Below are 23,993 nucleotides of genomic sequence, written 5' to 3'. Positions count from 1 at the left end.
TTCCTCGGCTCTCAGTCTCTCCCCACCACAGCCCCTTCCCCTTTTGCCGAGTGTGGGGAGGGGGTGGGAGCTGTGGATTCCTTTGAAGCTGTCAGGACCTAGCGGCAAACACAGCTCCCCTGGTTCTTCTGAGGGAGGACAGTGTGCCTGGCGTGGCTGAGGCCCCAGGCTGGCCTCCCCTTGGCAGAGCAAGGGTAAATGACAGGCACTGGCTGAGGTCAGATCCCAGGACCCACCTCCGCCAGATGCCCAGGGATGAGGGTTGAGTTTTCCTGTGAATATTGAACCGATTAAAACGCAGAGGGTGTCACGAAGGGGGAGAGGGAGGTGTCAGCCCTTCACCAAGGGCAGATGCCACTGATCCCTGGATCATTTGTCCATTTCCAGGACCACGGATGATTGTCCATTTCAAGATGGTGTCGTGGTTAAGAGGCAGCAGGAAGTAAGGCTCAGAGAGGTTCAGGACTCGCCCAGGGTCACACAGCAACAAGTGTCAGAGCCGGAGTTTGATCTTGTCAAGCCCTTGACACAGGACCACCCACCAAGCTCTCTTGCTATCTGCGGGGCTTAGAAGCCCCCTGCAATGAGCTCAACTACTGCACACTTGCAAAGGGGAGGTCATGGCTTTCTACCTTCTAGAATTCACCATCAGGGTGTGGGGGGCCTGGAGTGGGCACAGTCAAACCAAGCCTACATAAAGCTCTGTCCCAATCCGATTCCTCCGCTTTCTAAACCTGCAAAGGGTAAAGGCTTCAGGTCCTGTAGGATGAATTTCTTTCATCAGAAGGCCCCAGGTAAGTCCTGGGGGACCCACCGAAGCCCCCTGGCCTGCTATGGGGAAGGGGGTCAGCAGTCCGGCACAGCAAGGGGCCCGCTGAGCCTGTGGTCACTTGAGTGATTGCGATGACAGAATTTCTGTAGTTCCTTCAAACTCAGAACAAAATATTCCCACCTTTCTAAGCACCCGGGACCCCTGTGCTACTGGCAGTGCCGGAAAACCGAGTGACCCAAACAGAGATTAAACCACAAGGGCCAATTTATTAGCGCAGCAAGCTCATGGCGTAAGAGAGAAAATGACCCTCAGGAAAATGAAGGCGAACTCTCCTGCCCATCGGCAGTTTTTCCAGACCTCAAGAGAGACAATCCCGCCTCCACCCCCTGCCCCCGCAGCCCTGGGCAGGGGCTGTGTCCTCCTCAGGCTGCACCCCCCTCCTCTTCTCCAAAGGAGAGGACCTGGAGGAGCCCCCCTCCCCCACCCCCGAAGAAGGATGAACGAGGGGTGGGGGCTCGGCTGAACGCAGTCCTATGCAAATGAATGCAAAGTGGATGCAAATCCGAGGCTGCTCTTTCTGCATCTCCAGTCATCATCTGGTAGCTGAGTTGCAGCAGCCCTCCCAGTGTTCTGAAGGCCGTCGTCTCCTTCCAGCTCCGTGTGCATCCAGGACAGCAGGCTCTGGTGATGGAGCGAGTGAGCATGGCTGTGAAGAGGACAGCCACCCCTTCCGGCTCCAGGACAGGGTCCAAAGATGAGCACCCCCAAGGCCCCAGGAATGCCCTAGCCTTAAGGTGCAGTGACTCTGGAATGCAAACGCCACCCTGCCTCTCTTTTGCTCAGGGGGTGGTTGTTGAGTGTAAATGCGGTATGGACGGTGATTTCTCCCCTGAGATGCCAAGTTTGGAGCCGCCTGGGGGCTCTTTCCTGCGCCAGAGAAGAGTCAGGTGGGGGAGAACCTCTGTGCATCCAGAACTGCACCTCGAAACGACACTCAGAGCTGCTCAGACGGAGCCCTCACTCCTTCTGTGCCTGGGGAAATCAGCTTCCAACACAGAATGCTCCTGGAGTTCCCACTGTGGTTCAGCGAGTTATGAACCGACTAGTATCCATGACGATGCAGACTCGATCCCTGGCCTTGCTCAGTGGGTTAAGAATCCAGCATTGCTACAGCCTAAGTTGCGGAAGCAGCCTGGACCTGGCGTTCCTGCGGCTGTGGTACAGGCTGGCAGCTGCAGCTCTGATTGGACCCCTAGCCTGGGAACTTCCGTGTGCTGCAGGTGTGGCCCTAAAAAGCAAAATAATAAAAATTTAAAAATAACATTTTCCATTACTTAAGCTGAGGCTCATCATCCAAGGTAAACAGGAGCAAGGACACAACCCAGCCCCGGGGCAAGAAGGGGGTAATTCATCGAAATGACCAGATCCCGGTCCGGCGCCCTCCGCACTGAGAAAGCACTGACCCCTCCACCGAACATTAGCCAGCCCCTCTGGGCCACCCGGGCTGCCACAGACCTAAGAGAGCTTCTCAGAGCTAATTAACACAGACACGGGTACGAGGGCTGACCCAGAGGCCACGATTACATCTATAGATGCAGAACATACAAAACCAGAAGTCTGGTCTGCCCAGGATCCCAGGACAGGACACATCCTGTGCGACCTTGGACTTATTCCTTAACCTCTCTGGACTTCTCTGTTTCCCCATTTGTTTTTTTGGTTTTTGTCTTTTTAGGGCTGCACCTGCGGCGTATAGAGCTTCCCAGGCTAGGGGTCGAATCCAAGCTGTAGCCACCAGCCTACACCAGAGAGCCATTGCAATGTGGGATCCGAGCTGCGTCTGTGACCTACACCACAGCTCATGGAAACACCAGATCCTTAAAACCTACTAAGCGAGGCCAGGGATTGAACCTGCGTCCTTGTGGATGCTGATCGGATTCATTTCCACTGAGTCGCGATGGGAACTCCTGGGCCCGCACTCTTAATCACTATTTTCTGGAGCCCTCCTTGCTGTTCAGCCCCTGGAACAGCCATCAGTTACACAAAGGCGCTCAGCACATGGCAGATTCGGTCTCACCCCAAACCTGACTGACTAAGGTAGCCTCTTACCTGTTCTTTAAAATGAACGAGCTTCTTAGTTTCCTGTGGCCGCATAACGAGTTACACCAAAACATAGGAGATTAAAACAAGCCTCGCTTATTATCTCCCAGTTTCTGTGGGTCCGAAGTCCTGGCAAAGATGGGCTGGGTCCTCCAGCTCGGGATCTCTGAAAGCTACCACTCGGGTCAGGGCAGCAGTCTCATCTGAAGCTGGACTGGAAAAGGATCACTTCCAAGTTCAGGTTGTTGTTGGCAGAATTCAGGGCTTTGCAGGCTGTTGGACCGAAGGGCGTGCTTTCTTGCTGGCTGTCAGCTGGAGGCTGCGCTCACCTCCTCCAGGCTCGATCCCCTCCAAAGGCCACTCGCAGCCTGGCCACTTGCTTTGTCCAAGCCAAAGAGAGGGAGGGCCCTTGCTCGGGGGCAACGCAAACTTACATAATGTGGAGGTTCTCTGGTGGCTCAGTGGGCTAATGATCTGGCACCGTCACTGCTGCGGTCCGGTCACGGTCACGGTCACGGTGCAGGTTTGATTGCTGGCCCGGGGACTTCCTCATGCCATGGACACAGACCACAAACACCTTACGTAACATGATCACGTGCATCCCATCAGTCAGAGGTCCCACCCACGCTCAAGGGGACCACACAGGGCACGGACACCTGGGGGAGGGGATCCTGTCCCCGAGAATCTACCCCGCCCCTCGTGTGACACAGCAGTCACAGGAGAGCCATGTTTCCAACTCACAGATGCAGGAAGATTGGCACGGGCACGTAAAAGATTCGCCAGAAACCAGCTTGGCGTCAGATGCTTGTGGACGTGTGATGCAGCTCGGCTGTATAAACACATCCATTCAATAGGCTTTGACGGCATCTCAGCATAGGGAGACCAGGTTCCGAAATGACCAAGGAACTTGAAAAGATCAAGGCCAACAACGCTAGTCTATAAGCCCCAAGAGCAGGAGAATATAGGTCTGGCTCTCTGCCAAATTGCTGTCGGCACCCAGCAGTGCTAACCCAGCAGCCGCCCCAAAACCACCTGCCAAAGGAGAGGAAAGGACTGGTTGGTGAGTGCAGAGTAGCTGTTCAGACTGGTTTTTACCCAAATGTTGTCTCTCCCAATGGGAGAGAAAGAGCCAGGCTGTTCCCATGTCTCTCCCCAGGCCAGTCTTGTCATCACAGATGGCTGAATCAACCAGCCAGGGAGCCAGATATATTCACCCAGCATCTCATCGGTCTGTCCTATTTGGGAAGAGGCCACGTCTACAGAAAAGGCAGGTGAACACAGGTGGAGGAGGTCAAGCAGGGAGCTGCATCTCGGCCCCGGAGCCCGACTAGTCTTCCCACGCACTTGGCCTTGAGGAAGAAAGAAAAGGCTTTTGTGAATAAGAGCCCACTTTAATGAGAAGGAAAGGCAGTCTTGTCAAAAGCCCAGGGTGGTAACACTTCCCTAACACAATACACGCGGGTGACAACGTCTAATGAAGACTTTTATGATAGGACTGTAATTGTAAAAGAAAAAACATGATTACAAAATTGGTTTCAATGCTTTGCGATCCAAGAGTTCATTTGTTTCCTCATTCATGCACTAAATAAGCCCCTAATTAATCTTGAACCTTGGAGAAAGGAGACTAGATTGCCGTTTTCTCCATAAGGATGCACTTCACACTTTGGAAAGTTTGAAGAGGCTCTTAAGCATCTTCCTTTAGTGGTATTTTATCAGCATTTCAGAGAGGCTTCATTAGGCTGCCGAAGCTGCTAATTGCATTACCATATTTTTAAGGCTCAGAGGTGCAGGCCAGGATCCTCTTTCTCCAAATTGTCCCGTTAATTTGCGGGTCTGACAGGTCAGAGACCTGGAGCACATCTTGCTGCACAGAGGAAGGGCAGCAAAGACTGGGCTGGGGCAGGTGCCTCTCGGCTGCCAGCCCGGGACCGGAGGAGAGAGGCCACCCACTCACACCAGCAAGCCACCACGCTGCCTTCTCTTTCAGCAAGAATTTTTACTTCAAAAGTCGTTTCCCGTTGTGGCGCAGCGGAAGCCAATACAACGAGGAACCAGGAGGTTGTGGGTTCGATCCCTGGCATGGCTCCGTGAGTTAAGGATCCGGTGTGGCCGTGAGCTGTGGTGTAGGTCACAGACGCGGCTTGAATCTGGCGTGGCTGTGGCTGTGGCTGTGGCCGGCAGCTGTAGCTCCAATTCAACCTAGCCTGGGAATCTCCATATGCCTTGAGGGCAGCCCTAAAAAGCAAAGCCAAAAAAAAAAAAAAATCGTTATGATATCATTATTCCTAGGGAGAAGGAAAAACCTCCAACTTTTTAGCCAAGAAAAGGAAATCAAAAGAAATATGTGTATGTAATGTGTATATATATGAACACGTGTGTGTGTATGTATGTAGAGAGAGATATAAATATATATGCATATAAATGAATCTATGACTGTGTGTGCTTAGATAGATGGGAACATGGGTGTATATAAATAGCACTGAATAGAGTGTGTGTATATATGTATACACATATAAACATATGTATAGTTATGAATATATGTATATTTATGCAGAAATGGATATGAATATATGAATAATGAGTAGACATGTATATGAATAGACATGAATATATGCGTATGCAGAAGTATATATAGGCAGAAATAAATGTGTCCCTATGCATACACATAGATGTGTACATAGCTGTGAATACATGTATAGACAGATATGCGTATATAAATAGACAAGAATGTAGGTATGAATCTATACATGTAGAGAGATATACACATATAGAGCTAGACAGAAATATGGGTTCAGAGAAGTCCACGTGTGGGAAGAGATAGATTTGAAAGTATGTGCCTGTGTCATGAGCCAAGATGCCATTTGTTGGGATATCTCCCCTCTATTTAAAGAAAATTTCCACGGAAAACTCATTTCCAATCGTAGGCAGCTGGGCCCACACAGGCGAGCAGCCGGCCACCAAGGGTGTCACATACATTTTTTTATTTACTCCTCACTTCAACCGGGAGAAGAGTTGATGGGTATTTCTCTCATCTTACAGAGCAGGAAATGGATTTTCGGGGACCCTAAGTCGCAGGCTTTTAGCGGGGAGGAGTCAGAAGCGAGGCAGGTGGATATGGGACATGCTTAGTCACCGAGTACCCTGCACCACAGTCAGGGCCCAGGAGGGGCCCAGCCCTGGGTCCAAGCCTCAGCTCTGCATCCCCAAACAAGTGTCTTAACCCCTCTGGGCATCCACTCCCCATCTGTAAAATGGAGGGATGGCGTCCACCCTGCAGAGGGAAAAAGATGAAGCAGCGTTCACCCCCAGCCTGGCTGTAGAGCAAGGTAACCCAACATTGCAAATCCACTATACTTCAATGAAGTAAGATAAAATCTCAAAACTCTCTAGCCAAATGCAGACATCGAGAAATTTAAAAATTAAAAAAGGAACCCCGGCCTGGCTGTTTGCACTGCTAGGGAACTGCATAGACTGCTGGACATGTGACCCAAGGCAAGGGCCCCCCCCACATCCTCAGCTGACATGCAAACCTGGGTCTCAACGGCCAGTGCCCCTCGCAGACTTGGGTTGGAGACAGCTCCTGCCTTTTGGTCTTTTGAAACGACCTACCCTGTTCCCACCCCCCCACCGCCAGAACCTCACCCCTAGAGTTGTTGAAATAGGGCACTGCCTCAGGGTCCCAGCTGGGCACTGAGACATCCCCCCGCCCCCATGCTCCATCGCTGATTTTCCGTAGTCTTTTATTTTTTTGAACATGAGTGCCGGCACCCAGCAGCCACTTTTCCTTAAGAGCCCCTGGCACACCTTCCCTCCCAACCTCCCCATCCTAACAGAAGCCCTGCAACTCTGCTCTCCACTCAAGTGGAGAAATAATGGGGCTGGGCTTGGGGGCATTGGGAAAGGTGACTGGGAGGCTGCCCTCAGCCTGGGATCTCCTGGGACCCGCTGGCCACCTGAGGGGGCAGCGGTCGCTACCAACAGCACCAAGAGAGGCTTTCATCACCCAGGGCGCAGGAGGGAGCGCTTGCTGCTCCGGGCGGTAGAGGCTCCACGTTAACGCAGGACTTGTCGAGATGAAGAGTCCCCTCCACTGCTGGGGACACGGCCTCCAGGCCAGCGCTGCGGAGGGGGCCATCTAGGCACAAGGTAAGGAGATCCCCTTCCTGGACCCCAGGCTGCAAAGCAAGGGTCACCTGGTCAGGCTACTCTGCCAGAGGAGGGAGGGGACAGCAGGTGGCAGGGGAGAGAGGGATCTCCAGGGCAAAACTCAGCGGGTCCCCTCCTGCCTGGGGCCAGCTCCCCAAAGCCCAGACAGTGGAAGTCATGGCCTGCCAGCAAACTGGCCGCTGCCCCTCTTCCAACCGGGTGGGTGGGCCGAAGGGCTGTCATCGGCAGGGGGTTGATGCTCTGAGAGTCCGGGCAGGTTTTCTAGACGGGCCGTCTGTTGTCTGTAACCCCCCTCTGCAGCACACATGTGTGCAACAAGGACCACACGTGTATGCAACACACACTCGTGCAGACCAGAAAGCACGGGTTGCAGCCCATCCTCAAGACACAAAAGGACACTCTGCCCCGCCTTCACCACCAATGTGAAGCTAACACACTCAAACGGCTCTAAGATGCTTATGATACGGCTTTACCCATAAAGGGCACACACCCACTCGTACCCATGCACGGATCCGAAATGAGCCAGGTATAGTCTTTGAGGTGTAGACTTTGTCCCATTGAACAGAAAGGAACTCCAGACCCAGTGACTAACCCAGCCACCTCCTACCTCCCACTCTCACCGCCCCCATCCCCTCCTCTCTCCATTCGTCCAGCCAGCCACTCCCTACCTCCCCCCTCCCACCTCCACCCTCACCTCCCATCACTGTCCACCCGTTCTCACCCTACACACAGCTCTGCAGTGCCTTCTCTGTGCCAGGGACACAGTTCTCATCCACGAAATGTCCCCGGCCTGTGGCCCCTTAGTGTCACCTGACAAGGTGGGGGGAAAGAGGAATGTGTCCTCCAGGCTCCTCCCCGCCTCCCCTACCCCTTGCCCCTCTCCGGGTCCCTCCGCCCAGCCTCCTCTGCCTTGGTTCCTGGGGGGCTCCCACTGCACAGAAAGCAGCTACTCAATCACAGGAAGGGCAGACCCAGGGGCTCCCAGCCTGGCCCATGTTAGAGTTAGAGGCTGTAAAACAGCTTTGACCCATGCCTCGTCCAGAGACCCTGCCTTCACAGCCTGGGATGGGGGCCCGGGGTTCTACCGTGCAGCTCAGAGACCCTCTGGCACTAAAGGTCACTCTGGGCCATGGCGCTAAGTCCCGAGTCTTGCCGTCTGGGCGGAGTGGGGAATGAGTTCCAGGCTCTCAGGGGGACAGACCAGAGCAGGCAGGGTGGTCCTGGGGGTCCCCACGCAGGCACGGCCCCTCCCCTGCCCTCTCCATCCCCAGCCCGTCGCCCCTGCAGCAGCCCCGGCCTCCTCACTGGTTCATCTCAGACTCCTGGACGAGGTGCTCCCAAGAGCATCTACCAACAATTGCGTTTTCCCCCAGTGACTTTCTTTTTAGAATATGCATTCGAACTGAGTCAAAGCCGTCATTCTTCTATTCAAGGGATCCTCACTCGGGTGCTTCACGGTTCGTGTCGTGGCCACCTGCCTCGCGAGACAGTTCTGTGTGTGCCTCTGCTTCCCTGTCTGTAATATGACGCATCTCCCTGCTGGGGCTGGTGTGAGGATTCAATGAAACTTGGAGGTGAGGCTGGTCCGTCCCATCAGCTCCCACCATCACCCCCATCCTCCTTATTTGCACGTGTGCATACAAGGGGGCCTGAAGACGGGCCCTGCACCGCGGCCCGTGACGGCTGGAAGAACACTGCTGGTCCCCTCTCTCCCCGCCAAGTGATCTCTCTATGGCTCCCCAGTGCCCTCAGCCCAAGTCCTTCGCTCTCCGGGCCCTGCTGACCCTGACAACCGCACTTGGCACCATGCACCCCCACCCGGCCAGCCACACCAAGCCTCTTCAGCCGAGAGAGAGGGTGGCGACCGGTCAGCACAGCGCTAGCCCTGAAGGAAGCTCGTGCCCAAACCCGTTCAAAGCAGCTGGATGAGTTTGCCCGGCCCATCGATCAGCACCTGCCTCAGGCGACGTCCTCCAGGTTAAGGGCAAAATGCAAAGGATAAATCCTGAAATTAACAGCGGCCAAGATTCCTTATCATGTTCAGGGGGCTTCTCTTCCCGAAGCCAGGGCTGCCTGATGCTGTCTGCCGTGGTTCGCCAGCCGCCGTGCCTGTGTTATTGCAGCGCCTTATCTCGCTCACCATTATTATTTTTTAGAGGATGAGATAGCAGTGTTAGCTCAGCTCGGGATTATCAGCCTGCAATTGCAGTTATGTGTACTTGGTATTCACCGCAGAGGCAGAAAACCCTTCTAGGACTTGTGAAACCAATCTGCAGCCGGGCTGGGGAAGGGAGAGCAGAGGATGGAAAAGAAAGCAAGCCAGCCGAGGGCTGAGGTGTAAAATATTAGCCCAATTAAGCAGGGGGGAGGAGTTAATGCACCAATGCAGAAAAAGACGCGCTGTTCTCCTTTTTTTTTCTTTTTCTGCACATTGCGTTCTTGTGTGTTTCCTCATGACTGATGTGATATATTCTCGGCTTTCAGAGCAAGAGAAGTCATCAGGGTCTCATTTGTTATGTTTATGCCAATAGACATAAATCTCGGCAGTCGTGGAAAAGGGTGCTCACACCCCCGTCCCCCTTCTGGGGAATCCGGCCGCTCCCATCCCCGGTGGGGCCGGGAGGTGGGGGGGGCAGGCAGAAGCGATTCGGGCTAAGATACACTTTGGCCTTATTGATCATGAAGCTTCTTCATTTCTTCTGCGGGGCTGCAAATCAATAGACAGCCCCACCGAAACATAATAGATTTTTTTTTTAAGAAAATCAATTAAAGAGAATATTTTTTTACAGAACTGAGTTTGCATGGCCGTTGTCTTGGGCATGCGGGTGAATGTGTTTCATGCGGTTTGCTTCGAAAGGCGGCCTTAGGATGACCAAGAGGCACAGCCCTGATGAGAAGAAGAAGAGAGGACGGTCTGGGAAAAGCAGGAAGCACCCCGCTCACCCCGAAACCCTGGCTTGACCCCATGGCCTTGCTAGAAAGCAGGGGCGTGGGCCCCTCCCCACCCCACACGCTGGCCAAGCTGTGGGCAGAGCCTGTCTGCCCGCCTCCTCTAGGGCTATAAACGTGGAACTGAAACTTCCTGGAAAGCCAGACTGCTGTCTGTCTGAGTTGCCCATTCCGAAAGCGGAAGGAAACGCCGCCGGATCAGGGTGAACTATGGCAGGGCTGGGGTTGCCAGACTCGCCAGCATCCTCCCATCCCCGGACCCGGCTGGAAGCTCAGGGCCACTGAGCTCAACCCAACTGGCCACGCCCATTTTATTGTGTTTGTTTTTCTTCTTAATCACAGATAAGCAAACAAATTCCTACCGTGCCAGAGGGAGCAGGCTGGGGTTCAGACAGCCTGCCGTTTGTAGACACCCATAGGTCCCCAAATCCTTGTCCTCAGCGGGCGGGGGCTGGCATCCCTCTGCTCCCCAGACTTCAGCCTTCTTGCCACTTTCTTCCTGGCCTGAACTGATCCTAGACAACATCTATTTTATTGATTTATTTTTATTTTTATTTTTTTTGGCCGTGCCCACAGCATACAGGCATTCCTGGGCCAGGGATTGAATCCACCCCATAGCAGCAACCCCCGAACCACAACAGAGTCAATGCCAGATCCTTAACCCGCAGAGCCACCTGGGAACTCCAGACAACATCTATTTTATCTGAAAAAAATCTCCTTTCCACGTCTGGCAACTCTGCGAAGGACGACTCCAACTGACACGGTGACGGTGACATGGTGCGGAACCCAGCAGGGAGCCGGCTGAGCGTCCTCCAGCAACACCGAACGTAAGGACCTACGGGTTCCTGGCGGTGCCTAGTAAATAGGAAAGCCATAATTCCATAGAGGAGCCCGGCGATGACATTTAAAAATCTCCCTTAGCTTTGTTCTCATGGCTCATGTCATCAGAACAGCAGGAGAGAATCTCAGCCGGAATTTATGTCCATTTCGGGGGTGTATGTTCTTCATCGTCCTTCCCTTTTCGCCCGCCTCTTGCCTTGGGCTTGCCTTTCGGTAACTCGGGCGTTACCATCTGAGCCTCGCTTCCTTCCCCCTCCACCCCGGGCGCCTGGCCCCCGACCCCAAGTCCCTAGATGACTGACTTCACGAAAGGGGCACCAAGCGTTGGCCTGGAGGTCCTGAATTGAATCAGGAAAGCTGCGCTGACGTTTGAAACCCGGATCCCTTTCTGCAGGGCCAAAAGAGAACCCGAAAGACTCCCCAAAGCAATGGGGGGCAGCCGGCTGGATTTGCCTGGAGATCAACATCGGCCTGAAAACGGAGGCTCCTGTGGCCTTCGTCCGCCTGTCGGAGTCCCCTGGCGCTCAGTCCCTGTGGAGAGCCGGGCTGGGGGTGTTAGAGCAACGTGCCTTGTTTGGGGACAGGGGAGAGGTAGAAGACAGCACAACGTTTGAGGGCCAGATGGAGCCTTTTCGGAGCCAGGGAGGAGAGGAAATTACTTCTTCCAAGCCCAGGTTTTCCATCCGACTGGACTTGAGGGTACCTACTATGTGTCAGCAAAACAATGAAGGAAGGTCAAAAGCTCAGCTTTACCACTCAGCTTGGGTCGCTGCTGTGGCTAAGGTTCAATCCCTGACCCAGGAACTTCCACATGAGGGGGGGGGGGCAGCCAAAAAAAAGAAAAAAGGCTAGCTTTAAACCTTCCATATTTAGTGGTTCAGGAATTCAACTTGGACCCACGATAGACACTGAATTCCAAGACTTTGAGGAAACGTTACAGGAGAAACAGGATTGCCACAATAAACATTGAGAAAAAATAGAAAATCCATTTATGTCCTCTGCTGGGACATTTTTCCTCGGAGGGTCATGATTCCAAATTCTTACCTCTCAGAGACCTCCCAAGGGGACATTAACTCATTCAATAACTGCTCCCGGAGGGCTGTCACTTAGGCTCATTCACAGGAAAACCTCCCGCCCGTCCTCAAGGAGCACAGGTTCTGCGGGTGAGACGCATACTAAACAAACACCTAGGGGTGTGATGTAAATTCCAGGAGCGCAGGGCTGTCTGAAGGGTCAGTGCTGACCCTTCAGTGTCAGCAGAGCGCCTGCACATAGTAGGCCCTCCATAAATCATGGGCCAGAGTCTATTGCCTATACATACGTCTGGTGGTAATTCACTGTGGGCGAATGTCCCACTGGCTGAGCTTCCACGTTCCTCCCCCAAGAGGTGGACAGACGCACAAACAGCCCCACACCTGCCCTTTGCACACCACTTCGTCAGGCCCGTGGGCCACACGCACATATAAACGTGCACGCAGTCATATAAACGTGCACACACACACACAAACGTGCATATACACAAACGTGTACACACACAAACGTGTACATGCACGTATAAACGTGTGCACACACACACACACAAACTTCTGACTTGCATCACGATGCAATCTCCCCTCCCCTGAGGAGAACCTGCTCCCCACAAGCCTTTCCTGCGGTGCCAGACCTCAGCCCCCAGGCCTCACCTCACAGCCAGAGCTGCTGATTTTCTAACCCCCAGCCCATAGAACAAAATGATTTGGGGGCACTGCGGTAGGCTGCAGAGTGTCCCCCCACCACATATCCTAATCCCTGGAAACTGCGTTGTCTTACACTGCCAAAGGGATTTTGCAAAATGCGACGAAGATCTTGGGGCATATCCCCATTGTGGCTCCACAGGTTAAGAACCCAACAGAGTGTCCGTGAGGATGCAGGTTAGATCCCTGGCCTCACTCAGCCGAGGAAGAATCCGGTAGTGCTGTGGCTGTGGTGCAGGCCGGCAGCTGCAGCTCCCATGTGACCCCTCGCCTGGGAACCTCCATATGCTGCAGGTGCGGCCCACATCAATCAATCAATCAATCAATCAATCAATTTTTTTGAAAAAATCTTGGGATGGGGCGATTCAGCTGGGTTACTCAGCTGGGCCCTCTAAGTAACCTCGTGGGTTGTCATGAGGGCGAGGCCGACGGAGACTGGGAGGTGCGCAGAGCTACCCAAGGACAAAGACGGCTGAGGGGTAAAGCAGGAGGACGGCGATACCAGCCAAGGGGAGCGAGCAGCCTCGATGCTGGAACAGACCCAGGCTCTGCCCCAGAGCCTCCCGAGGGAGCACAGCCCTGCCAATACCTTGATTTTGGCCAGGTGACCCCATTTCATATTTCTGGCCTCCAGACCTGAAAAACAACAGCTCTAGGCGGTAGTAAGCCAGCAAGTCTGTGGTCACTTGTTAACGCAGCCGTAGGAAACTAACCGTGTTTTCTTGATGTGTGGTTTTATTTTTCTTTTGTGTCCTTTTAGGGCCTCACCTGTGGCATATGGAGGTTCCCAGGCTAGGGGTAGCATCGGAGCTACAGCTGCCGGCCTCCACCACAGTCACAGCCACGCCAGCTCCGAGCTGCATCTGCAGCCTACGCCACAGCTCCCGACAATGCTCGATCCCCAACCCACTGAGCAAGGCCAAGGATCAAACCCACAACCTCATGGTTCCTCGTCGGATTTGTTTCCACTGCACCATCATGGGAACTCCCATGTGTGGTTTTAAAAAAAACCATCTTGAAAGAAGAACTGCTCATCTTAAAAAGATGATTCAAGTTCAGTAAAATATTGCACGAATGAACTAAAATCGGGACTCCGCACACTTAAACACTCTGTTCATACCGTTTCAGTGTTTTTGGTTTTAAACACCGAGGTGGAGTCACACAGAAGGGCTGAACTAAGTTCTGTTCCTTCATCCTTTACCATCGCTGTCCTATCATTGTGTAGTTCTAACCTGCTGTTTAAAAGCAGGAAAACGCCAAGTCCCTGTGGGTGGAACACGCACTGCACCCAAATGGACCCCCAAAGACCCCAAACCCTCACAAACGTGCTCCCCAAACGCCCTGGGAGCCAACAGCACCCCTGGGCTTTTCCACTCGATTCTCACAAGGAAGGCGATGTTTATCAGAGGCTAAATCACACAAAGGTGCTCATTTGAAGCCTGCACGGCTGTTGCTAAAACCCAAGGGTAGCAGCCCTTGTTTAGCACTTAGACAAACAAAAAACTTTTCCCGGGACATTTTTGGGGAATCAAGGGTTCCGATGTTAATAAAAAGCAGAGCAGCCCCTGCCAGTTTTGATCATTGCTTTCAGATTCCTGTGGACGCTGTGCGCCCCAGTTTCTGCACTTGGACCCGTGGGCCTCCCAGCTCCTCACTCCCCACACCCGTGCCCCACAGCCCAGGAAAAAGGCAAGCCAAGTTTCCTCTGACGCCCCCTCCTGGGCCAGGGGCCTGAGGGGTACTCCCGGGCAGCGCCCTGTCACCCAGTGCTGTTTTGAGAGATGGGGCGGGGGTGGGGGTGGGGTTCACAAAAGGCCCCCAGACCCTCGCTGAGCATTGTCGTCGAAACTCAGTCCACCAGTGCCAAAGAGAAACACTGACTCGAAACCTGGAGACAGAGTTTGGGGGGAAGGAGGAAAAGATAGCGTGTATTGCGCTGCCAGGCAAAGGCGGCCACAGCAGGCCAAGGCCTTAAAGACGGTGCCCGGTGCCCTCGCCCTGGGAGAGACTAGGGGTGGTTTTATAGTTTGGGAGTGACAAAGAGAGCCCCAGATAAGGATCAGCGTAGATGAGCTTTCATTGCTTTTCAAAGCTGGTGTTAAGTGGTCCCAGGACTGGGTCTGGTGGTCCTTTTTTCCAGAATGAAGGATGCTTGCTTACCATCTTCCATGGGCTGGGGGTTTCAGTTCTGCAGAGGAACACAAAGATACTGCGACCTCTATTCCTTGAGGAGGAACTGGGACCAGGACCCTGGCCCAAGGCGCCTCCCTGATGGCTGCATCCCCTCCTTCCCTGATGAGCGACTCTTTGAACCCACCCTTTAGATCTCAGGGAAGGTCCTGGAGGCTGAAGCTTATTCCCTAAAAATAAGAAATGGGGGACTGAGAACGGCTTGTGTGCCCAGGAGCCCACAGGGCCCTGCTCAGTTACAGTATCCGTAGGAGGCTTCCCTCTGGGCGGAGGTGGCAGCTCCTAGGGGCTTTGCGGGAAGGGACAAGACCAAACTGCAGAGACCACATGGGTCCCCTGTGCAGCCTTCTCTCTGATCTGGGAACCTTCTCCCTGGGGAACCCCTCAATCAGGAACTCACCTGTGAGGGGGGCCACGGGCCAGTGAGAGTTTGCAGTGGCCAGGGGCCACCCCCGGAGTTACTGGCCCTGCAAAGTGGGGGAGTCTGGGTCATGTGGCGGGGCCAGGCAGGTGCAAGGATGAGGTCATCTGGGAGCAGAGAAGCGGGGTGAAGGGGAAAGAGGTCTGGTTCTCAGCGCAGCCAGGCCGCCCCGCCCGCCTGCCCCCGCTCAGAGCCTCTGAGGCCGATGGCGGATGGAACAGGATAGCTGGACAGGTAGTTGCAGAAGTCCCCGTAGGGCACCGTGGAGTGGGAAACCAAGGGGACTCTGGGAGACCACCAGCAGTTAATAATTGCTCAAGGGGACCCTCAGAACAATGAGGCCGGCTTGCTTGACTAGTGGAAGCTCGACATAGGCCTCAGGTCCCTGGGTGGGGGACGGGACGAGGCCTGCATTCAGGTTCCGACCAAGGGCAGGAACGTAAGGACGGGTTCTGCTGATTTGAATAAGCGCCATGACAGTCCTCATATAGGGTCTTACTGGGTGCCAAGGAGGAGCTACTGCTTGAAGAAAGAGGAAGAGGGGGTCTTTCCCACCCCCACTCCCCTTGGGGGATAGAAGGGTAGCCCACCCGATCCTGGGGGCAGAGCCTCCTCGCCCGCCCGCTTGCCTTTCTCACCAGCCTCCTTTCTTTCTTTCTTTCTTTTTTGTCTTTTTTTTTTTTTTTTTTGCCATTTCTTGGGCCACTCCCACGGCATATGGAGGTTCCCAGGCTAGGGGTCGAATCGCAGCTGTAGCTGCCAGCCAGGGCCACAGCAATGCAGGATCTGAGCCGCGTCTGCGACCTACACCACAGCTCACGGCAACGCCAGATTGTTAACCCACTGAGCAAGGACAGGGATCGAACCCACAACCTCACGGCTCCTAGTCAGATTCGTTAAGCGCTGTGCCATGACGGGAACTCCCACAAACATCCTCTCTTAATCAGTCTATCTCTTCCCTATCACTTCGTCTCTTGCTGCATTCTGTCCACGCTGAGACCAAAAGAACCTGAACCTCAGTAAGTCCAAACACTGGGTGAGTGATTCTTATTTAAAAACTGTGGGTTCAAGTCCCAGCCTGGGTTCTGGCTGGGTTTGAATCGTTGGTGCCGTCCGTTTCAAGGCCAGGCGGGGACTAGTCACCGGTCACCACAAGCAGTCCTCTTCTCCCCTGCTGCTCTCTGGGTGCGCAAGTGGCCTCCTTGTGTCCTGGAAGCTTTGGAGTGCAAAGATCTGCATTCGGTCCTGCTTGTCTGGGCTGTCTGGCCTCGGGCAATGGCCCACCTGTTCCAGGAATGTGCTAGGTTTGCAGGGCCGCTGTAGGGACTGGACTGGGGTGGGACGAGCGCCTGGCACGGGGGCGGGCAGTCAGTCATCCCCTCCCCACTGCTCCTGGTCAAATCTATGGGGACATCCCAATGGCAGGCCAGAGCCATGTGTCCCAAGCCCCCCTTAGAAACAGCTTTGTTACCACAGGAGCCTTTTGGAGACACCATGACCATTTCAGGGCCCCAGTGGGGGAGGCCTTCAAGGGTTTTAGGGCCCCACTCAAGGCTGTCGTGGTGCAGGCAATCCCGACAGGAGTGGGAACCGGAGTGGCGGGGGCGGGGGGGTGGGGGGGGGCGGTGCTGGGGAGGCCTGCGCCGAGGGCCGCAGCTCCCACCCGTCAGTATGCAAATGGATCGCCGCAGGAGGGCAGGCCCTGTGCCCAGCGGGGGCCTTTTGTCATTCCTAGTCCCAACGGGAGAGAGAAAGCAGCCCGAGAGAGCTTCCCCCCTCTCCTTCCCGCTCAGGTAGCTCCTGGGCACAGATGCCCAGAACAGATCCAGGCATCTCCCTGCCCTCGCATGGCCTTGGACTTGGGTTGCCCAGCACCGCGCGTGGAAGGACTCTCCTCGGAGGTCAGGGGAGAGGGCGCTTTGTCTCCTGGAAGGACAGTGTGAAACCACAAACCTCCTTCTTTTGGCAGTCAGCTCGCCGCCTAATTGACGAGCGTGTGTCCTGTGCAAGAGCTGCTAAGATTTTCCATGACGTCAGCGGAGCCCTGCAGTGTCTGGGGTTCGCCTGGCAGGCCTGGCACCAAGGGGAGGCAGCCTGGGGCTGCGTCGAGTTCCAACAAGAATCGGTGCCACTCTTGGACCTCACAGGCTCCTTCATAAAGGGTTGACGAGGGGAGAGATGGATCGATCAATCCTGGGGCTTTTAAAACTGCCAGAAATCCAATCTAAGTCACCCCACCCTTTCCTCTTTGGGGCTCCTGTCTGAAGAGCAAAGGCTTGAGAACATCGCCCTTGCGCCTGTGAACTCCATCGTCGTGTTTAAAGCATGTGGCTCCACAGAGTTCCCACTGCGGCTCAGCAGAAACAAACCCGACTAGCTGCCAAGAGGTTGCGGGTTCAATCCCTGGCCCTGCACAGTGGGTTAAGGATCTAACATTGCCTCGAGCTGTCGTGTAGTTCACAGATGTGACTCGAATCTGGCATTGCCATGGCTGTGGTGTAGGCCAGCAGCTGTAGCTCCATTCGACCCCTAGCCTGGAAACTTCCATATGCTGCGGGAGTGGCCATAAAAACAAAAGAATAAATAAATAAAGCATACAGCCCCACTTTGGTGTTTATTCACTTGTTCACTCACTCATCCGTTTTTTCATTCATTAAGAAATATTTAATGCTCCTGTCATGGAGCAGTGGAAACAATCTGACTAGGAACCATGAGGTTTCGGGTTCGATCCCTGGCCTCGCTCAGTGGGTTAAGGACCCGGCGTTGCCATGAGCTGTGGTGTAGGTTGCAGACGCGGCTCGGATCTGGCATTGCTGTGGCCTTGGTGTAGGCCAGTGCCTGCAGCTCCTCCGATTTGATCCCTAGCCCGGGAAGCTCCATGTGCCACGGGTGTGGCCCTAAAAAGACCAAAATAAATAAAAAAATAAATAAAATATTTGGGAAGTACCCACTGTGCCCTGCCCTGGACAATGCTCTGTCTCACTGGATCCTAGGTGCCCAAGAACAGGAACCCTAACGGTGATGCGTGGTCTGGCCACTGTCAGGGGCTGGTCATCGCCAGGCGTGCTCAGAGCCGAGGCCCTGAAGCTCTGGGAGAACCCAGATTGTTGGGTCCTGACGTCATGGAAAACCCTAGCAGCTCTCACACAGGCCATGAGCCTAAAGAAAGATCTGAGGTTTCACATTGCCCTTCCAGGAGACACGGAGTCTTGGCCAATTAGCAGCATTACCCCAGCCACCTCTTCAGTGGAACGCTTCCTCTTCCTGGAGGTAAGAGGCCGGATGGGTTTATCGGCTCTCACTCGAGGACCCCATCAGAACCCACAGCGGTCGACGCGTCCCGCAGCCCCCCAAATTTTGAAAAACTCCAGAAATACAGATTTCTTTTTCTTCTTTTTTTTTCTTTTTAGGGCCGCACCTGCGGAAAATGGGAGTTCCCAGGCTAGGGAGAGAATCAGAGCTGCAGCTGCTGGCCACAGCTATAGCCACAGCAACGCCGGATCCGAGGCACATCTGCAACCTATACCGCAGCCTGAAGCAATGCCGGATCCTTAACTCACTGAGCAAGGTCAGGGATTGAACCCTCATCCTCATGGATACCAGTCAGGTTCTTAACCCACTGAGCCACAACGGGAACTCCAGAAACTCAGATTTGATTCACTTCAATTCAGTGACACATAATAGCTACGTACTACACACAAGGTTCTCTATTTAAAGTTCCTAACGGGAGTTGCCGTGGTGGCATAGCGGTACGAACCCAATTAGTATCCAGAGGACGTGGCTTTCCTGAGTCTCCTTCCACCTGTCCCGGGGGGCGCAGGCTGGCAGGCACACCCCCTCCTCCAGCAGGTTTTGAATGTGCCGGCCTGTGGGCTGCCACTCAGAAGTCTGGTGGGGTCGCCTCCTCTCCCCCCACCTCCCTGCAGAGCAGTCTGACCCCTGGGGTTTTATCTGAGTCTGGTCCCAGCGGGGGGCAGCGCGGCCCAGCAGGGCAACCCGGATCCCACTGAGAACGCGTTCTCTGATCCTGCCTCCCTTGCCGATTTGGGAAAAAGCATCTCTGCAGGCAAAGCCCCTGCTCAGCTCCAAGTTTAAAGAGGTACCAAGCCAGAACCGTCCTCTCGGAAGCGTCCTGACCTCCAAGGAGGCTGGATGTGACAGGAGGGGAGCCAGGCAGGGCCTGAATACAGAGGCCTCTCCTCCAATAAGACGCTGCCAGCCCTGTCCTCTGGCTGGGCTCTCGAAGGGCCCCGAAGTAGCCCATTTCTCGCCGGATTTCTCGCCTCTGTCGCTCTCCACCCCCACCTCCCTCCTTCCGGCCCCAGGCCTTTGGCAGCCTCTGCTCCCACATTGGATGTTGTGGCCTGGCTGGGTAGAGATGCTAATTACTGCGTTAGCCCAGTGGCCTGAAGAAAAATCGGGGGCATGGGACTGGGGAGGGGACCCAGAAGAAGGGGAGAGGAAGGCTCTTTATTAAGTGCAGATGTTTCTTAAATCCCTGTAATTAACTGGAATGGAGACCACGAATCACAGGCATAAAAGCTAAATGGGCTTTTGTTTTAACTGTTTGTCATATATTTAAAAGGTCACTGGAGAATAGAACACACAGAGATGCTCTTCCTGTGCTTTTGTCTGGCAAAGGCTTCCTCTGGGCATGTTTGTGGTCCCCCCCCACACACACACACACACTCGATGGGCCTGAATGGATCTTGACTGGAGGACCCCTTGACTAGAGGACAGCAGGCCGGCATTCCTCAGAGGCCGTGGCACCTCCGGCAGCAGAGGCCACCTGGCAGGTGGACCTCGGTGGATACGCACAGAAGCCCTTGCTGAGCTGTCTGCCTGATCGCCATGGCGTGGGGGGGCGTATCCATGGGGATGCTGCTCCAACCCTCTCTTGTCCCATGAAAAAAGTGGGGGTGCGCACCCCTTTCTCCCCAGGGTGCCAGGCCTCTCTTCCACCAGGACAAATGCCTTCCCGGTTTCAGGGCCTGGGAAGGAGGGAGGACCGACAGGGATGAGTGGGCAGGGATGTTTTGAGAGCCTCCAAATCTCCCCCTGGCCAAACATCTCTTCCCTCCTGGTCCTGGGTCTGCACCCAAAGCCCTGGGGAAGCAGGGCCTGAAGCTCGCGGGGCTTGTGGAGCGAGCGAATAGGACCGGCAGATGTGCCTGCGGCAGCAGCAGCAGCAGCAGCAGGATGAAGGCTCTGCCGGCCACGCAAACTGCCCACTGGAATTGCCCTACAGGGCTGAACCCGCATCAACCCCCTCCTTTCCAGGAGAAGCCACTCCGTGTGCATCACATGGCCAACAGCTCTGCTGCTGGATGAAGCCAAGGCCCTGGGGCCCGACAGCCGGGAGCCCACCTCCAATGGGGCAGCCAGAGCCCCACGCCCACATGCCCACCTGGCACCCTGGGTACCACAAATGCGCTAAGTTTTCTCTTTTATACTCTCCACCTGGCCTCCCTCTGCAGCCCCCTCTTCGGAGCTGAGCCAGTAAAAAAGGAGAGAGGGCCGAGGGAAAGGGGAGGCTCCACAGATGGTGGGGGAGGCTGGAGATGATGTTTCTGAAATGAGCTGTTGGTACCAGAAACCCACGTCCTGTGGAATCGGCCTCAGGGCGCTGGGGTCGCCCGTGTGCTGGGATCGAAGGTTGCAATGTAGCTACACGCGGAGTGCAGCCAGGACGTCACGCCCCTGCGAGCAGGCCCAGCGGCCTCGGGGAGGGTTGTCCTCCGTGACAGGCTTGTCTTTTTAGTGTGGCCGGAGGGGCCACCCAGGTTCACAGCTTCCAGGTCAAGGCCCGGTGCCCCTCCCCCGTGCTGCCCTCTGCCCCCTCCACCACTTCCAGTGCTCCTTCCTGGGCAACAGCTTTCCACCCGGACTCAAGACCCGCGAGAAGAGACAGAGGCCAGCATGTGACCCCGTCCGGAAAGACACACGCAGACAAGTATACACGTAACCGAGACAAAAGCGCCGCAGAGGGCGTGGCCTCCTAGGGGCCTCGGCCCGCTGACGGTTTCCTCTTCTATCCAGGTTTTCTATTTTTTAATGTTATTTTTCTCTTCTATGCTGTGTGTATTTTTCGCCGCCCACAATGTGGATTTCACCTGTGAGTGGGTCTCCACATGCAGGTGGAAAAGCACCCCTCCGGCCCTCTTCACCTTCCCAGGGCACAATACTTGGCTCTGGCCTCCGGCAGGGATGCTGCGAGCCGGGATCTCCCGGGCCTCTTTTGTCCTTTCTCATAACCCAGGGCAAACATCCAGAAGCGGCTTCTCCCCTGAGCTTCCTATTCGTCACACCAGCCTTCCTCTTGTCCTTCTGTCCCAGTCACCCGCTTTTGTGCCATCACCAGGCTCCCTCTGTCTATTCCCTATTCCCTTCCTCATGATTTCCTCCCAGTTTTCCAAATTCTGGACGCTTCTTTGATATTCAAAGAGCACAGTTTGGGTCTCCACGACCTTGAGAGGTCAGGGCGAAGAAATCCAGCTTATTTCCATTTGAAGAATCTGGCCAATAAGAAGATCTCTCAGTTTATACGAATAGTTTCCAGGAAGACGAGAAACTGAATGTTTACTGAGCATTTACTATATATATAAGTACCTATGGGTGTGTGTGTGTTTGTGTGTAGTGACCACACTGCACATTGGCTTTATATGGCTTTATATCTCAGTTGTTGATCTGAGGCCACAGGTGTTGAACCCAGGCTACAGCAGTGAAAGCACTGAGTCTTAACCCCTAGGCCACCAGGGAACTCCCTGCTCTCAAGAAACTCTGAAGCAGGATTTTATTACCACAGTTGCAGCAAGAGACTCAGAGAAGAGAAAGTCAGTGAGCCAAGGCGGGGGTGGGGGGGTGGAGGGATTTGGGGTGGGGTGAGAAGAATCACAAGGGTGGGGGTGGGTGTTGCGGGGTGCCACAGGCAAAGCTCTGTTTCTTCTGCTGGGGAGGAGGTTGCTGCCTGGAGGTGATCAGGGCAGAGCAGGTCTCGAGGCAAACGGATTGTTCCACTGAATGAGCATGGACCAGTCTTTCCCCCACACCCTGTCCCCATGTACATTTCCAAGCTGAAACCAGAAGCGATGGAAAAGGGCAGAGGAATTTTTTTGCCTTTTTTTTTTTTAGGGCCACACCCGCAGCATATGACGTTCCCAGGCTAGGGGTCGAATCGGGGCTGCAGCTGCCGGCCACAGCAACGCCAGATCCCTAACCCACTGAACACGGCCAGGGATGGAACCTGTGTCCTCAAGGATACTCGTTGGGTTCATGACCGCTGAGCCACAACGGGGACTCTTATTTTTCACTTTCGAATGTTCTCGACGTCGGGTACTTCCTAGGATCGATGTCAAGAGAAACATCAGCGAGCGAGCCATACATCGTACAATCGTGAACTGGAGCAGAAGGGAGGGTGTGGCCCCAGGTGGTCCCCGAGGCTCACAGCAGACGACGGTACCTGGTGCAGTCCCAGCTCCCTAGAGTAGCTCAAAGACAAGCCACAACTTTCTGGTTTGTTATCAGAGGGCTTTTCATAACCTGGCCAGTACCCTGATTTATGCAGAAGAAAATTGGGGGGGGAGCACAATTATATTTTTATTTGCACAATCTTATGTACCTACTTTGAAAATGATGGTTCCCAGCTGTTGGGGAGGCTTTGGGGGGGGGGGTGGTTTGGTGTGGCGTTTGTTTTGTTTTTTTTTTCGTTTTTGCCAGCAATTAGCCTAATAAACCACCTTTTCATTACTGTGGTTGATTACCGACTTCTGAGAATATCAGATAAACACCAGGCTTTGCATTCAAGCACCTTCAGAAGCCAGGGCCGAACAATGGGGTTGTTTTAACGGTGCAATCCTGGTCATTAGAAGAGGCCCCTCAGGTAACTGCTGAGAAAGGTCCTTTAATTTGACCCTGTTTCACACAGTCCGATTTTCAATAAAATGAGGCACTTGAGCCGTGTCCCTTAGGAAATCACCTCGGAGCCTGTAATCCCTGGATCTTCCCGGGGTTATTCAATCTAAAAGTCTCCCTTCTGATCTGTTTGCATCAAACCAGCCATCCCTTTCTGCTCAGTATTTACCCAGGGCTGCTCCTGGACCGGCCTCCATGCCCTAGGGCCACATCCGTCAAGAGCCTGAGCAGGGGAGGGGGCTTCTTCCTCTGTCAATGGGCCCCTCCCTTCTCACCATCATTGTTGACAATGTGCTTGAACTTGCTCCCGACTCTCAGCGGAAACCCAAAGCAGGACCTGACGGTGTACTCATTATTTCCGTATTTATTTACTGAAGGGCTTCTCCCCTGCAAATCCGTTTTTGCCAGAAGAAGGAAGGCCAAACCCCCGCTCCTCCCCTGCAAGCTCCCCTCCCCCACTCTGGGTACATGTAGTTTATATTCCTGTGAATCCAGAACCGCCCATACTTACTGCCAAAGCCCCTCCCCAGGTGATTTGGTGCCCGATTTGTTTTTTGTTTTTTGTTTTTGTCTTTTTGCTATTTCTTGGGCCGCTACCGCGGCATATGGAGGTTCCCAGGCTAGGGGTCCAATCGGAGCTGTAGCCACCGGCCTACACCAGAGCCACAGCAACGCGGGATCCGAGCCGCGTCTGCAACCTACACCACAGCTCAGGGCAACGCCGTATCGTTAACCCACTGAGCAAGGGCAGGGACCGAACCCGCAACCTCATGGTTCCTAGTCGGATTCGTTAACCACTGCGCCACGACGGGAACTCCCCCCCCCCGATTTGTTTTTTATCCCCCATGTCCCCTCCTTGAAGCTTGATCTGGCCGCTGAGACCAGATAACCATAAAACACTTCCTTGAGGCAG

The 23,993-nt window shown here is 54.4% G+C and overlaps 1 long non-coding RNA gene across 1 annotated transcript; it reads right to left on the bottom strand.

The window, feature by feature from the left end:
- Positions 1 to 1,018: 1,018 nt before the first annotated feature.
- On the bottom strand, positions 1,019 to 3,419 carry LOC125115054 (uncharacterized). The gene is made up of 2 exons (XR_007131972.1): positions 2,879 to 3,419; positions 1,019 to 1,453 (listed from the first exon to the last, which is right to left on the bottom strand). It is a non-coding gene; the product is annotated as an uncharacterized LOC125115054 (long non-coding RNA).
- Between the last annotated feature and the right edge of the window lie 20,574 nt (positions 3,420 to 23,993).

This window comes from Phacochoerus africanus, chromosome 14 (genome assembly GCF_016906955.1).
Source record: "Phacochoerus africanus isolate WHEZ1 chromosome 14, ROS_Pafr_v1, whole genome shotgun sequence".
In the NCBI taxonomy this organism is placed as follows: Eukaryota; Metazoa; Chordata; class Mammalia; order Artiodactyla; family Suidae; genus Phacochoerus; species Phacochoerus africanus.
This window is presented reverse-complemented; position numbering and strand designations above follow the sequence as displayed.